This window comes from Pseudopipra pipra, chromosome 18, assembly GCF_036250125.1.
Source record: "Pseudopipra pipra isolate bDixPip1 chromosome 18, bDixPip1.hap1, whole genome shotgun sequence".
NCBI classification, from domain to species: Eukaryota; Metazoa; Chordata; class Aves; order Passeriformes; family Pipridae; genus Pseudopipra; species Pseudopipra pipra.
In genome coordinates, this window is record NC_087566.1 from 10,560,805 (window position 1) to 10,577,257 (window position 16,453).

The 16,453-nt window shown below is 41.0% G+C and overlaps 2 long non-coding RNA genes across 3 annotated transcripts in view; both read right to left on the reverse strand.

The window, feature by feature from the left end:
* The window catches only part of LOC135424205 (uncharacterized), a 326,168-nt gene that overhangs the window by 132,553 nt on the left and 177,162 nt on the right, over window positions 1–16,453 (reverse strand). The gene's annotated exons all lie outside the window — the stretch shown is intronic.
* The window catches only part of LOC135424362 (uncharacterized), a 108,136-nt gene that overhangs the window by 8,424 nt on the left and 83,259 nt on the right, over window positions 1–16,453 (reverse strand). Inside the window, exon 2 of the long non-coding RNA XR_010435173.1 lies at window positions 12,168–12,354. This is a non-coding gene — a long non-coding RNA (uncharacterized LOC135424362). The remainder of the gene's footprint in view (window positions 1–12,167; window positions 12,355–16,453) is intronic.

Below are 16,453 nucleotides of genomic sequence, written 5' to 3' on the forward strand. Positions count from 1 at the left end.
TTTTCAAAATTCAGATTTGTTAGGCTCGAAGTACAAAGTACACATGCTGCTAATATTTAATTAAGGCAGGTTAAAAATTACAGGCTAAAATCCACACAACGTTAGGACTATACACATGACAAACTCTTTTCGAGTTCAACTTCAATAATGTCGGTGGGATTTCATCCGGGTGTAATTTGGTCCTGTATCTAAATTTCCTCAGTGTCCTAATACACCATCAAATTACTCGTATCATTTGTTTGGTAGCTTTACATGCTGCTCGTGCACCATTTGCAGGAAGAGATAATTATGTTTCAGCTCTTTAGTTTATTTTTCTGCTTGAACTTTATTGCGTTTTAATAGTTTTTCTTGCTCTCTCCAGCGCCGAAATAAGGGAAGGAAAAGGGGCTTTAATAAATAATTATTTTTTCATCACTGTTACGGCTCAATGTGTGAAAATGGCAACACCTTTGACTTCCTTGAGTTTTTAAGTTGTACTGAGAGAGCTTGAGTTATATGGGGCCAAATACTAAACACTGTGTATTAACTTAACTGAAGCCCAAAAAACTTCTGCCAAACAAGACTCCAGTATAGTGAGAACTTGAATTAACTTCAATGTCTGGCAGATGCACAAAGTGTACAACCCACAGTTCCCCTCTGAATGCCTGGTTTTCCTCTGGACAGTTTTATTTTCCTCTGGACCAATTCTCTGCACCTCCTCCCGATGTGTATTCTTGCCTTTTTGCAGCCACAGTTACACCAGAGCAGCTGTTTCAGTACATCAACTTGGTTTAGTCTTACTGAAAACAAGACGACAAATATTTATTTATTGCCCTACACTTGCAGCAAGTGTATATAAAAAGTGCTGCTGATCCTCCTGGCTTCATACTGCTACTGGATCAGAGAGAAGGACAACTGAAAAGCCAAGTGCTTCAAGGTACAAAGAGAAATTGGCATTTTCGTGGAATGGACAACACTGTCAGTGGATTTGCAGCAATCCTCCCAAACCGAGAGCTCCAAAGAGACTGGTAAAAAAATCCTGTGGGGAATCAAATTTCCTTTAGCGCTGTGATGATGGGGTTCATAGTGACCCCAAACCCACAAATTACAGCACAGGTAGAAGCTCCTGCATTACCAAAAGTATCTTAACAAAACCAGCCCCTGCCCTGCTTGCTAGAGATGCTCTGAGGGCCAAATCATTTCTTTCCCATGAGAAGGAAGAGTTCACAACCTGAAATGCCTCATGAAGGAACTTCTTGATTTTGGATCTGTCTCCCTGCCCTCCCAAGTAAGCCAGGTCTGTGCCACAGCAGCAGTGAGCACTCTCACTGCTCTCCAGTCCTGGAGGAGCTGAAGTTCTCCCTCGGTGCACCATGAATATTTTAATAGCCTTGAATACCTCAGGCAGTAATCAGAGGTTCCCCAGGTGCACAATTCTAAATGAATCTCATATTGAGCTTTTATTTTTAGAGAAATATAATGATCAGAATTCAGAATAGCACAGTTACGGTTGTCACTTCATTTCGAGGGACTTCAAAAATAATTAGACTTAAAACGTTTATGGTTAATTAAGGAAAACAAAAAGATTTATAATGTATAGAGAAGCCCTGTGTAAAAAGGTGTGAATGACGAGTGATCTAATTTCTTCGATGGCCTGGTGATGTGAGTGGGGGTGGGAAGGCAGAAATACACAGAATAAATAAGACAAGAAAAGGTTTACTGTAGGTGGAATTTGGCAAGAAAGTCCCATTTATGTCAACAGTGTCATCACCTATGGAAGAATAAGAAGGATTTGAACATCATGGGAGGATGCAAAAAGAATTAAAGGTCATTCCATCAGCTCTTTTCTACTGTCATAGCAGGATCTTCTGAACATTGTTCCACTGGTTCTTGAACACTATGGACTATTGAGATATCCTTGATGTTGCAAGTCATAAACTATTCTTTCACAGCTATATGGTCAAGCCTACCAATGTTAAAGTAACACTTTTGTTGCAGCCACAAAATTACTTTCTTTTTCTGTGTTTTCAATTTTCAGACATTTACCATCACTAGATTTTCTATACTGAATATTATTAACAATATATACTAATTTTCTTTGCTCTCTTTTCAGCTACTGTAGCCTCCAGCAGAGACAAAGGCTCTTTCTGAACCTCTCCAGAGCAGATAATCTCTTCCTGAAGGCAGAGAGTGCAGTTGCTTAGGAGACTGTAAGGCCCTGTAAGAATTTTAGTAGCTGTAATGTGGGATGCTATTGTATCAAAGCAAGTCTTAACATCAATAGAATAATCACAACTCAATTTCTCTTTAAAACACTGGGTTGTTTCTTTGCTCCACCTCATAATTAGAGCTTGTGTCAGAGCCTAAGCAAGAAGGCTTTTCAGATACCTGTCTAGAAATAATGAGAACTTGACTCTGTGCAAGTGTTTGAGAGGCAGGCAGCTGTCTACTCAAGTCCCCAACCTGAGACCAGGCTGCACTTCTCTGATAAAATCAGCTACAAAAGCACTTGAAAGCAGAAAACTTGGTCAGAAAACACATTTCTTTCTCTACTTTAAATGTTTCCCACCCAAACAGAAAAGCTCTGCAGTGTTGTAAACTGCATCCCAGATACCAGTGACTAGACCAGTCAATACAACATTCAGACAAATTACAATGTTGGTGATATTGCAGTACAGTGTGTTCCTGTCACCTATGCACCTGGCTCCTTTCACAGACGTTCTGGGCAGAAGACACCAATCAAGCAAAGTACTGACTTAGGAAAGATTCAATGAAATTATTTCCATAGATGCCTTATTTTCACAGCCTCCCATGAGCAGTTCAGGATTCAGATAAGAGGCTTCATGTCCATCTCTGCTTGCTCTTGATTAAAATCCAGCATCACTTCTACAAATACTAGAGACCCAGACACTTTGGAGGTTTGTTGTCACTCTCTGTTTTGCAAATACTTTTAAGACCAGGTTGTGTGGTAAATACTCCCTAATCCAAACTGGAAAAGCCTGGTGTGCAGAAGCACAGCTGTCAGTCTCAGATGGCATTTGCACAATTGACTTTTTGCCTTTGAAAGACAAGAATCTTCACGTTTCAGCCTGGAAAAGGAACACAGCCCTGTATTTATACAGTATTTCACAGTCCTTCCCCCACATTTATCAGATATGTCCCCATTCTGCTGCCATCTCTTCCTACACTGGGGCAGATTTGGGATCACTGGTCTCCTTGTGTTGGAAAGCAGGGGCTGGGAAGTGAGGGAGTAACATCACTGGTGTCCCATTGCCACCCCTTTGTCATGGGGATGACCTGCCTTGTTCAGGAGGCACAGCAGGAGGGATGGGCTGTGTCAGACCCGTGCAGGGAGGGGAGCCAGCCCTGGCAGAGGCAAAGGTGGGACCACTTGACTCTAGATCATGATTCTGTCCTGGGCACGGTCCCTGTGTGGTTTGAGGGATGTGCTGTCCTTCACCACAGGGAACTGCAAGAACTCAAACCCCCCCTTCAGTGTTCTCACAGGAAGGGAGGCAGGACGTGTCTGCAACCCAGAGGCTGTTCATTTTTCCAAGCCACATTCCAGCCAGGAACAAAGCCAGAGTTCTCTGAAGAGAATTAAGTCCTGTGAACAGCTCTGTCCAATTATTGAAAAAAAATTCTTTGAAAATTTTGCTTACGGACATGAAAGGGAAATCTGACTTTGCGAACACCACGTTTGGGGGGAACAATGAATTCCATTTTCAAAGTGAAATGTCACCAAGGTTTTCAACAGAGGCTATCACAGCAAGTACAGCAATTTATTCAGTATTCTAGAAACTGCCAAGGCAGAATTGGTGATAACATGACCAAGTTTGCAGTTCAATTTGGTTCCGTTCTTTTCATTTTTTAATTAAATCTTGATAGTTGTAGGATAGGACCACTTTTCTGTAATGCAAGTGAACAAACTAAATTCAGATGCTCCTTTACCCTTTTTCTTCTGGTTGTTCTTATGACTTATTAGAGAAGAACCACATATGCTGCATTTGATGAGAAAAGGAAATATCCAGTACAAAGTGTCTCCTGTGAAATGATGGCAACTGATAACATTCCCTTTATCATCTGGCATTTAGCCAATTAGCAGCAAGAGATTGCAGGAGCTGATCAATTAGGTACCATAACCTGCTTAAAGTTAAATGGAATTTTAAAAAAGAAGGTGAAGAAGAGTGCTGATTTTCTGTACAGCAATGAAGTGATCATGCCATTAGCTATGGTAACTGAAGAACAGTTTCTCTACAGCTGGTCAAAAATAAGTTGAAGCAGTTTTGACAGAAAAAAACTCCTATCTTTCAGCAAAAGCTCATACTTGAAAAACTTTAATTTGAAATTTTCAACTGTCTCTAAGTTAATTTGGAAACAAAATATCTCAACAAGCAACAGAAGTTTTGTTGCCTGTCGAAATACTATGTCGTGTTCTAGAAGCATCTTTCCAACAGCTCAATATTTTAAGTCTGTGAAAATCTTCAAAATTGCCTGCCACAAATTTATCACTTTGTCCATTGGAATACTCACCAAAAAAAACCCCTCAACAGGGCTGTTGAAAGGTGTCATAGGCTCATTAAATCGCTTTTTTTGCAAAAGTGAAGCGTGTAAGTATAACAATTAAATCACTGCAGACTTTTAATGCACAGACTACGTCGTGTTGCATTCCAGTTAATCTTTGCCCTGACACCTGACTTGCTGCAATGTCTGTAGAACTAAAATTATAAAAGAATGAAGACCATAATGTGCTCCTAATTGCTGTGCTAAGCCTTAATATAAGATGGGGTCAGAGAGACAAGGAGCTTAATTGATTTTATTGCAGGAAACAAAGACAGCATGCAAACAAATCAGCTGCTCTGATATCAGTGGGAACAGTCATTAAAAGCTTATTAGTGGGAGAGGTCCAGGCAATAAGACACAAACACAGAATATTAAAGGAAATAAAGTTTGCCCAACGAGAGCAGTGTGGTTTTATTTTCCTCACTGAAGTTTCTTCTATACTATAATATGATTAAGATAATTAAATGTGAAACTTTAGAGCCTATCCAACTTGCAGAGATAGGAGTTCAGTGACTGCAGTGAAGCACCAACATCTAAGGCTGAAGACAGACCTGGGACACAACTGAGCTCTTGGAAAGTTTGGTTCCATAGTCTGCACAGCTCTCCCTCAATCCTGCCTGCACAGCCATTCCCATCCTTATGGGAACTGCAGCATAAACCCACCAAGAGCTCAGACTATGCCTGCTGCCCAGGAGCATGGGGGAGTGGTGACATTCCTCCTGTCACAGTGGGAGAAATTGTAATTCCAGGCTGCAGAGGAACAGGAAACCCTCAGCCAGCAACAGCCTTGCAGCATGAAGGAAGCCTCTGAAACCCCAACAGAGAGGAAATTCAGAAACACATTGGATGCCTAATGGTATATTTATCAACACGTCAAAGGAAGAAAATCATTTACATTCCACTTAATGGGTAAAATAAAGACATAACAATATAACAGGCAGGGTTATAATTTTCAACGTGGCTCCAGTGGCACAGCTGTAGGAATTTTTTGTAGTTGACACACAGACTCAGGAGAGGGTCTTGGTCTGTCTTCCCCAAATCCAGAACAACTAAAAGTGCCCTGAAATACAGCCTGTTTCCTTGAGACCCATTCACCCTGCTAGAAGTATGTTTGTAATTTATATTTTAAATAATGAGTATTTTATGTCTTGTAGTAACATCAGTGTTATGATCCAGAAGACCTTTTGGAAAAGCAGTAGTTTAGCATGGCCTCAAATGATGAATATTTACTGCCTTTGGACAATAAATACAAATAAAAGTCTAAACAGACACAGCAGTTCTGTGTAAGAGTCTGAGGAAAGTTTAAGACTCAGTAGCTTATCTACATGTTTAGTGTGAGAAAGGAAATATGTATATTTGTTTACCAGAAATGTGACTCTTGATATTTAATAACTTTTAATTTAAGATAATATTTATTCTTCTCATGATTTGTGGGCTTTAAGGAGAGAGATTGTTCCCTATGCTGAATGTTGGGCTACTGTCACTTAGGGAAACCCGAGTTTACACTCCTTCAACAGTCAGATAAGAAAGGAAAGGAGCAAATCAGCAAGAGGTAATATCTTTCTGATGACCAAGAGCAGATAAGTGGTGTTTAAGTCAGCTAATTTGAAGCTAGTGCCTAAAATTAATAATATATCAGCAGAGTCAGTGCCTGTGGTGAGGTTACCAGAGCTCTTTGTTTAAAAAGTGCTTATTGTTTAATATATCCTTCAGGGCAAAGCAGTGTGCTGGGAATTCACAAGCCATGTTGCTGCTTCTCTCCCTTTTCAAGTGGCTTCCTTTCAAGACTGGCTGCAGCACCAGAGGCAGAGGGGGAAGAATAATAGAGTGCAGGATCCCTGTGGAATGTGGGTTTCAGAGAACAAGCAGATGAGAAGGGGTTTGCACGCTCCCAGCTCTCAGAGGCCTGATATCAAGAGAATTGAGGGTTTTCATTAAAATAAAAAAGCAGTGAATTACTAGGACCCCATCAGATAGTGAAGTCATTCACTGGAGGAAGACCAGACAGAAGAATAAAAACCCCTTACTGAATGATTGGCAGAGTGGAAGGGAAAGCACAAAAGATCAAGAAAAGCCAAAACGTGAGCGAAGTGAGTGACTCGTGCCTGCTCTGCTGTGCCTTTGCCAGTCCCTGTCCTTGCTGAGCTCTGAAGGGGTAAGGAAGTGCTGGCATGGGGAGGATCACAGCATGAAGATGTACTCAAATGAGCAACTCATTGAAAATCAAATACATTTCAAGGCACAAATAAACTGAAGTGGAAAAGGGAGAGGCTACAGTCTGTTAATGCACTAAGATTCAAGACACTGGGGTTCAGTTTGGGGTTTTGCTGTGGATTTTTCCTGTGCTAATAAGGAACTGAAGGTCCTTGAGATACAGCAAGAGGGGAGACTTCCCTTATTTCCACTGGCAGTCAGGAATAAATCTCCAACTCAGCTGGAAGGACTTTAGACCTTTTAAAACCAGCAATGGGCTCTGTGTGGGCATTTCCTAATGGTAGTTCAGCAAATGTCCAAGAACAGCAATAAATAACATTGTTTGCTATTGAAAAGTAAATTGAGGCACAAAGCTGTCAACAAACTTATCCAAAGTCATACACAGAGTCATATACAAAGTCATGAACAGATCTAAAAATACAAAATGACAGGCTGTGGAATTTGGGGGAATTTGTTGAGGAGATGAAATTGCAAATAAATTGATGTGAGAAAAAAATTTTGATTTTCCTCTTCTAGTGCAGGAGTGAAGGACAGGTAAATGGGTGGGCAGAGTTGCTCAGCTGCCCGAGATCCAAAAGCACAAGGTTTTTATTGTTTGATATAGAGCCCTGCAAATGTGGGGGAGAAGGTGGGCCGAAAAAAGAAAAGAGAAACCAAAGAAAAGACCTCAGAACAAGATTCTCTTTGAAGAGAAAACCAGGGTCCAGACACAGATCACATTGGTATTCCTACTGTGTTGTATCTGCTTATGTAGCAGTGTCATTTCTGACCCCAACAAATCACCAAAGTGATTATTCTCCCACCAATCTTATGTGGGAAGAAAGAATTAGGCACATAACAGAGGCAGGAAAACAGATGTCAACCCTGTCCATGCTGAATCACATCAGATCTTTCAGGGAGTCCACTAAAGAATTAAATTCAAGTGTAATGTGCTGGACTTACTAAAATCAAAAGGAAAACTCAGTATCCTTAGTAAATTCAGGTTTTATCGAGTTCTCTTGCTACCCTTCCCACACCTTGACATATTTTCCTACCTAGAATATTTTATCTCTCCTGTATAGTGAGAAAATTTTAATCTGGCAAGATCTTAACTCTTCTATTTTCAGTCTGAACTTAAATCTGGTATCAGATTGATATCTGCCTGATATAAAAACAGGAAGAGAAGAGGCAAATGTCCCCCATTCTGACTTGAGATTCGATCAAATCTTGTTCAGCTGCTGTTGTCACTGGTAAGTCAAGGAGACCAAAGGGTGATACTCTTGCTCCTATGCAAACTACTTTATCCAAGAGCAGCTCCATGGAGATTATACACAGCTCTTCATGGGCTGAGGTGCTGTGCTATCAGAGTCCAAATCAGTGTAAGGGGAGAGAGATGAAAATGTTCTCACCTAAAACAAAATAGTGTTTGGTCACAGTGAGGTCTGCTTTGGGACTTCACACCTTTCAGTTTATTAGGCAGACATAGAATGAGGATTCTATGCCTCTTTCTGCATATATACAGAATTATATGCCCAGACACTTTTTCAGACACAAAGATAACTAGCAGACATATACAGTGGATGAAATGTTTTCAGAGACAAAAAAAAATTAAAAAATAAAACTGTGGGAAAAAAACCCCCACCTCTGTGAATGGTATCAATAAAATTACTATGATCTCTGTGGCTGAGATGATGATGTCTCCACCTATAATGTAAATAACTGAGGATTTTTAAGTTCTTCTTAAAAAAAAAAAAACCAACAAAACAAGAGCCAAACAGAAATGTATTTTTAATAACTAGTATTGAAGAAAATTTGGCCCAATGTATAAGCAAATTAAGAGATCTGATGCTCTCTGCTCATTAAAGAACCCTACTGTGGGAAATTTTCATATTTTTTTTTATTTCAAAAGCTTCCAAAGTATTTCACTCAAGAAAATGATACCACACTTTTGGAATATGGCTACCTTGAAAACAGAAGCTGACAGTGGAAACAGAAGAGATACTACAAAACTGTGATCAAATGAAAAACGTGTTGCTTCACAAACATTCCACATAGGCCACACAACTCTTCCCACACAAAATATTGTCAAAAATCTTTTACCAGTAAAAACAAGTGCCTATTGATATAAGAAAACCCACCCAAAATAAAACACATTTTTAAACTTACAAATAGCGAGAAAGGAAAGAACGAAAAGAACGTGGGACCTTAAAGAAGAAATTCCTAAACTCTCATCCTGGTATTGACACTGACTTTTTACATGGCCATAAACACAGCCCTTCACGCTCCCCCCAAGCACTGGATGTCTATTTAGTCAGATTCTGATGGAGTGTAAGTAATATTTTACTCAACTAATTTTACTGACTTATGAAACAAAGTGAATCATCTGGTAAGAAGCAGTATCAAGGTCTGACAGGACCACTCTGAACCAAAACTCACTGATTTCAAGCCACTGTGTATTGGGTCTTTTGTTAAACTGACTTTTTGTAGATGTAACTCTCTATATAAACTCTATTTTATTTAGTGTGCTTTTGTTTTAAAAAAACGTCCTATTTGCAGAAAAATCCAGAGACAAGTAGCTGCAGTTCCAAACAAATGCACACCAGATGTGGATCACAGTGCTGAAGCACAAAGCAAATGTAGATAAGTGGATCTACAGAACCTGCAGATGGCTGAGTGCACGACTTACAGTGGCAAGTTAATTGGACAGGTAAGCCATCCCCCATGGGAGACAGATTAAGCTATAAATTCAAGCACCATCAATCTAAAATTATGCACTTAAAATTGCTTCTTCTCTTGTTTCTGCATTGCACTGAGTTGGATCATTAGTTTTTATTAATATATGACAATGCTGTTGAGTATGCTACTAACCAGCTTTTACCAGGGAAAGAAATAGATACAAAAGACCATAAACTTATCCTGCTGAATGTGATCTGGTCATAAATACAACTATATGGCCTGACTCGACTTTCTATTCCGTACAGCTGGAGAAGAAGTAAGACATTACATCCAGATCACCTCAGAAAAATTTGAAACTATTATCTAGATGCCGCAAGAAGGCAACTGAAAAGGCAAGTGTAGGAAATCCCCTGATTTGGGAGAGAGGAGGGCTGAGCAAGAGGATAATTTTGATACTGCACTGGATTTTATGTATCATAAGGATAGGTTCAGTTTCAATTAGAAAGCTTGATTGAGAAAAATACTTATGTCATCAACAAATAGCTCTTCCATTTTGTTGGTGTTCAGAACTTTAACAGGTGGTTAACTAACTCATTATTTCATGCAGGCTTTTTACCAACCTTTGTTTCTGAAGGCAGAAAAAAATTCTTTATTGTTACGTGCTTTCTGGTAATACAGCAGCTGCTGTTTATGCTAATTCCTGCTTACTTGCAAATAGACCTGTGTTTATTTTGTGCCACGCCAGCTGTCAACAAAGACATTTGAAGAATAATTTCCATACTCAAAGGAAAGGCTCTGCTCCCTCTTCCTATTGCTCATTTCTTTCTTCTGCATTTCAGATCCAACGGGTGTTCAGCTGGAGAAGTTTCTAATGGTAAATTATGAGGTGAACTGAACCCAAAATGCCTGATGGTCCCCTGGGTATCCATCCATTGCCCTGAATACATGCATGGGCCCCTCTGATCTCCTTGTCTTTATCATCACTGTGAACTTGCTCTCCAGCACACTGCTGAGGATGCTGGGACAGTCACATTCCCAAATGGGAATGTTCCACTGTTCCAAGAAAACTGACTTGCAGGCTTTGGTTCTTACCCCAATTTGAGATGAGTTGCTCTGTACAGCCAGATTATCAAAAGCTTCAAGTGCAGACTCCCCACACAGAGCATGTCACTGGATTTGGATGAGGTTTAGAGAACCACAGCAGACTTGGGGCTCAGCTCTGATTTTGTCACCAACGATAAACAAATGCTTTTATCAATCACCTGTATTTTCTTAATAAATCTTAGACCTTTAACAAGCTCAGTTTTCCCTGGGCTGAGGCTGCACCACTGTTTTTCCAAAGATCCTGGAATTTCTTCTGAGATGTGAAGTTGGCAGTACCTCACTCCTTAAGACAGCACATTACTACCCATTAGCATTTAGAATTAAGATCAGAGAACCCCTGAGGACAAAGCACTCTTAAATCAATCATTCAGCGACTCACAGTCCTGATCAGCAGAGCTCCCTTATTCCCTATAGTTTCTATAGAGAAAAAAAAAATCCATATAGTGCTCCCACAGGAACATGGAACGGCTGTTTAGTGAGCAAAATGATGGAGTACTGATTTACTGCTCAGAACCTCCCCAACAGAGGCTTGGGGAGCAGGGTCAGTGCCAGCTCCTGCTCAATCCACTCCTGCCCTGGGTGTCCACACCCTGCTGCTGGGGGTTGTGGAGGCTCTGTGAAGGAATCCCAGGGCTGGTCCAGGCTGGTCCCAGTGGCTCCACCAGAGACACAGCTGAGACCTCAACCAGGCTGGGGGTGGTCCAGGGAAGGACATTTCAGAAAGGGCAAAACCTGCTTGGAGTGAGGAAAAAGGTGTGAGAAATGACCCTGTGAGCACCGAGGTCTGAGCTGGGGGAGGAGGAGGAGTCTCCTGCACCATGAGGGAGAGGCTGTGGGGAGCAGGGAAGGCTGTGAGGAGAATGAAGCTCTCAGAGACTGGCCACAGCCCACCATTCCACATGATTTTTAAGTCATTTCCCTGTCTGTATATTGAGTCACATGATTTTTTCCTCTTTCTCCTTTGTCCTGTTGAGGAAGTGGAGTGAGAATGGCTGGGTGAGCAGCTGGCAGCTGGCCAACATCAACCCACCCAAAATGCAGATGCACGTTTTCTGGTTTATGACTTTGGTATGAACCTGCCATCACACAAGAAAACTGTTTCCTTCATTTTCTGTAATGACTTTGTAAGCACACCTTGCCACAGCTTTCACACACAAGCTGCAGTTCTTCCCGTGGTGTGGGTAAATGTTCTCCTCTGATTGGGAGACTCCACCTGGTGAAATATCTGCCAGTTCCAAGCTGTAACTGTTGTGCTATTTTATACAATACCTATGGCCATGATATCCATATGTGCCTCCTGCAGACCTACCAATGCATCCTCACAACACTCCTGTCTGGCACAGTGAGATTAAACAGTTTATTCTCAGTCAGACTGAAAGTCTGTGGCAAACCAGGAACTCAGCTGAGAGCACTTAAGACCAAGTTTGCTACAATAAGCACCAAAACATCTCAAATTGTTTAATTATGTGCCATAGCAGGCTAGAAAACTTCTGGGGACAACAGCTATTTCATTGTTTTGGAATAGATTCATAGCAACTCTTTGTAGCCAAATTACACAAGGGTATGTTGTCACCACCACATCTCATTCAGGGATAGCTGCCTGAAGTCAGCATTCACTTATTGCCAAGACTTTGCTGGCCATGGATACTTACATTTATAAATCTAAGCAGGCAGAAGAACATGCCAGTACAAGTTGGTGATTTCTTCTTTTTCTGCTGCAATTACTTCCCAGCCAGCAGACACGAAGAGCGTCACGGAATCCATTCTCACTCCGTGCACTCCGTATGTTCCCGAGGACTCAATCTCAGATGATGCCAACAGGAATGGAGAGTTACACCACTGTGATATATTTTATACATGTTAACTGCCTAAAAGTCACTTATCCAGGTTCAATTAGAAGAAACATTCCCCCAAAAGGCAAATAATCCTGTTATAAGCGGTTAATTAATGAGTTTGATTCATCCTCCAGTTTTCTTTGTATTCTGAGAGGTAGCAAAGATTTTCCTGTCCTTCCTTGTAAGAGTAATCATGTTTATATCATTTTATGTGTACATACAGACCTCTGCTTGAAAAAACTGCTTTATAAATGAATAAATTGCTACAGAAATCAAAACCATAGGATTTGAGTATGAAGAGTGTTAATCAGCTGAAGGAACGGGTCCCAACTAGTTATTTTCCTAAAAACTGCTATTAGCTAAAACATTTACCTGAGGACTGCTTTAATCAGTGAAACAGAGGTTCTAAAAGGAACAGGATCTGTGCACATTCCACGTATCACCACTGCACCCAGGAGTTTGCTGGGCAAAAGGACAGGGACACATCTTTCTAACCACAGCTTTTTATATTGGTTTTCCCTTGAACTGCCTAACCAGAAAGGAAAGCAGATAGGAAAAGGGGATGTGCCACAGTAAAAACAACCCTGGCACATGGGAATTTCCACACAAGCTCCCTTCTGTCTTTCACTCAACCAGGGCTTATTTCCAAAGCTGAGTCCTGAGTAGGGAGAAGTGCAGGTAAATCTCTACAAAGTGAATTACCAGAGTGGGAAGAAGGAACAAGATATAGTCCCAGCTGGACAGACTCATGTTAAATCACCATTTCAGAGCTCTGCAGTGCCTTGGACTTGAATGGCCTTCACCAGGCAGGAGATTCCACAGGATGGTGCTTCTCAGATCCTGCAGCTCTGAGCTGGTCTGGCTGCTTCCAGGCCAGCAGTTGGCAGCTAATCTTTGAAGCCACCAAAAGTATGTCAAGAATTACAAGCTACCAGCACATACATACCCAGCCTTCAGATCTGAACTCTATTTTTGGGGAAATGTTCTGAATTTCCATGTGGTAAGTGAGAGAGAGGAAAGCAGGTGGAGGAGGGAGAGTGATGGCAGTAAAGCAGAGAGGCTCCATAAAAATTGCCTCATCCTGTCTCTGGGAGCAGCTGAAACATTGTCAAGGGGTAAATGGGAATACCAGCTTTCTGTTTAAATGTCTTCTTCAAGTGTTTTTCTTTAATAATTTGTCATTTCCTGGTGAAAAGAGCTTCCACAGCAGTGATTTGTGGTGGTAATTCTACACAGTAAAATACACTGTGGGAATTAGGAAAAATAAGATCCTGCTGTGCTACTGGGTCACAGAATCTGTGTCAGTTGAGAGAAAAAAAAACAAGACAACTGGGCAAGAAACAACTTCTGTCTGTCTGTGAGCTGTCTGCCAGGAAGCAGCTCTCAAATGGGCTCTGAAGCGAGATCTAAGGAGAAAAGTACTGGTTTATGAATGACCTCTGAGCAACAACACTACCAGGTACTCCCGACACCTGCAGTCCAGCAGGACACATGTGTGTCCGTGTGTACTGCAAGCAAAGCCTGTCTAGGACCCCTTATTTAGGGATCCAGTGAGCATTAGAGAGGCTAAAAGCATGTATCTTTAATCTTTCCAAGCTTAAGTGCTCAGCATCCTAACTTGGAATTAGAGCTGACGAAGCTGCCACTGAAATCTGAGCTTGTGCTACTGAGCTCCTCACTCTTCCCCCTGAATAAAGGTGAATATTCAAAGGTCTGCAGCTGAAGGAGCCCAGATTTTGGTCACAGTACCTGTAATACCTGGCCACACATGCACCTACAGTGATGGGTGGACAAGTTAGGCCTGTGCTGCTCGTGGACTTCTGCATGTCCATTTGGCTTTGATGAAAATGAAATACATCATTTCTGAAAGACACCTGATGAATTTTCAACATTTTTCTCGTAAAACAGTAAATAACTTCTCAGAAAACGTTTCATGAAAGATGCATTGGTTTCTGGCCATCTCTCTTTCCCTGAGAAACTTTGCAAACCAATTCTGTGAGAATAAAGGCTCTGGCTTAGAAAATAAGGATGGTGCAGTTCTGAAGGGTACTTTCATTTAACAGGTTCAAATTTTTGGAAGGAGTTCCTATATGCTATTAACTACATGCAGTATCTGCAAATGAAGTAATGAATAAATTATCATGAATAAACAGCAACATCCAAAGTCAGCCACAGAAGAAAGTAATAGTAATGAAACTCCAAAAGAAACATTGTCTTTTTTTGAAGAGGTACTCCGAACACACTAGGTGTCAGGGTGGGAATCAATCCATCAGGACAGAAAAGGTTAGACATTTTTGCTAAAAAAGTTGTCTATTAAAAATTGCTCTAATGGTAAGTAAACTTCAAATTCCTCAGCACAAGCTGTTTACATGGATTCTGCATGCACCACACTTGTACAGATTGGCAGAATATAGCCAGGCAGATAAGTGTGGAGGCATTCACATAGATTCAGTATCCTGAGAAAAATCTTGACAGGGCTCACAGATACCAATCTACAGTATTGGAAATACAGAAGCCAAGCTGTACATTCCTGAATTATGCAACTGGTATTTCTTTCTCCTGCAGCCATCAAACTCAATAAAATTTTAAAGTCCTATAAATCCCCCTATAAGTGCTCCATCTAGTCACCGTTTTCAGCCAGGAATAAATGTATTGTAAAAATATAATCTATGTATCTCAGTGATTTCATTCTCTTATGAAGAATTCAGACTCAGACATTGCTGGACAGAGACATACTGTATTGTGTCTCACCAGGCATCCCTTAAAGGATTTGGAGCTGGGTGAATCCAGCAAAGGTGGTGAAGCATAACAAAAACAATTAAGCCAAAAGAGATCTTTGTTACAGAATGCTTCATATCAAAGCACGGGAGCTGATGAGCAACTGGCATAGAAACACATGGAGATTTAGAAAATTTAACCTCCATTTGGAATCAGTGGAGTCACCTGAGCTGGATTTAGGTATCTAAATGCTCCAGAAGGCCAGGGCTCCATTCCCTCCCTCCAGCACAGAGCCTGCCCTGCAGCACCTCCTGAGCCTGGCTGAGGGCCCAGCTGGCTGGTGCCAAGTGATGTGTGCATGGAGCAGAAGACAGGATCTAGTCCTGAGAATCTGTCTGTTGCTTCCAATTAGTGTTCATACAATAAGACAAGAAAAAGGAAACACTCTGGAGCTGTGAACTCTTTCTGTTACTGTTGTCTAGAGATGGGATCAGAAACAAAGCTTCGGGCAGAACATCTGTAATGTGGACAGGCAGATGTCTGCACTTGCAGTTCTGTGCTTTAGCTTCTTTTCCCAGATATTAACATATATTCATGGAATTTCTTTTCCCCTCACGGTAAAAAAACCAAGTTAATCCCCCCTTAAAGCAGTTCTATCTTCTGCTTTACTGTAAATGGGGAGGTGGGCGAGATTTATTTGTTAAACACTGCCATAAATATTTAGCAGAGCAGGGCTCAGTTGAGAAGAGGACATCTAAACAGATTGCTGGTGAGCTAACCCTTGGAGATTTTCCAGATTTCTCTCTCTTTCTCCCCATTTTTTTTTTCTTTAGAGAGAAACTAAATAAACATTTGAAAGGAAGTGCACGACTGGAACAAACCCCCCCATAAATAATTCAAAAGAAAAGAAAATTAATAGGATTCAAGATACACTTTCTGATTATTAGCATGGCTGCTACTTTTTAGTTTATTTTTTTACAGTAACAACCAGCTGGTACAGTGCATCATGCTAATCAGTTTGGTGTCTTTCACATTTTTGAAACTCCTTGGAAACACATCTCCATCAAACCGCTTTGAAGTTCAATTTTAATTTAGATGCAAACTATCCCAAAAGTACTGATAGTCTAAAAAGCGCCTCTGGCAGCTTATAATTATAAGGCAATAGAGCTGTCAGGTTTGATTAGGATGCTGTTTCAGTCACTCAGTCCGTGCAGCACCGTTTAGCCTCACATGATGGTTTAAACATTCCTCCCCACCACTCAATACCCAGCACTTGGGGATGTAATAGATGGGGCTTTATTTACTTGCTGGTTTTCAATCACCCAGACCCTCCAGACCGTTGCAGTGATAAAGCTCTGAAGGAAAGCATCCTCAAATCTCCTTAT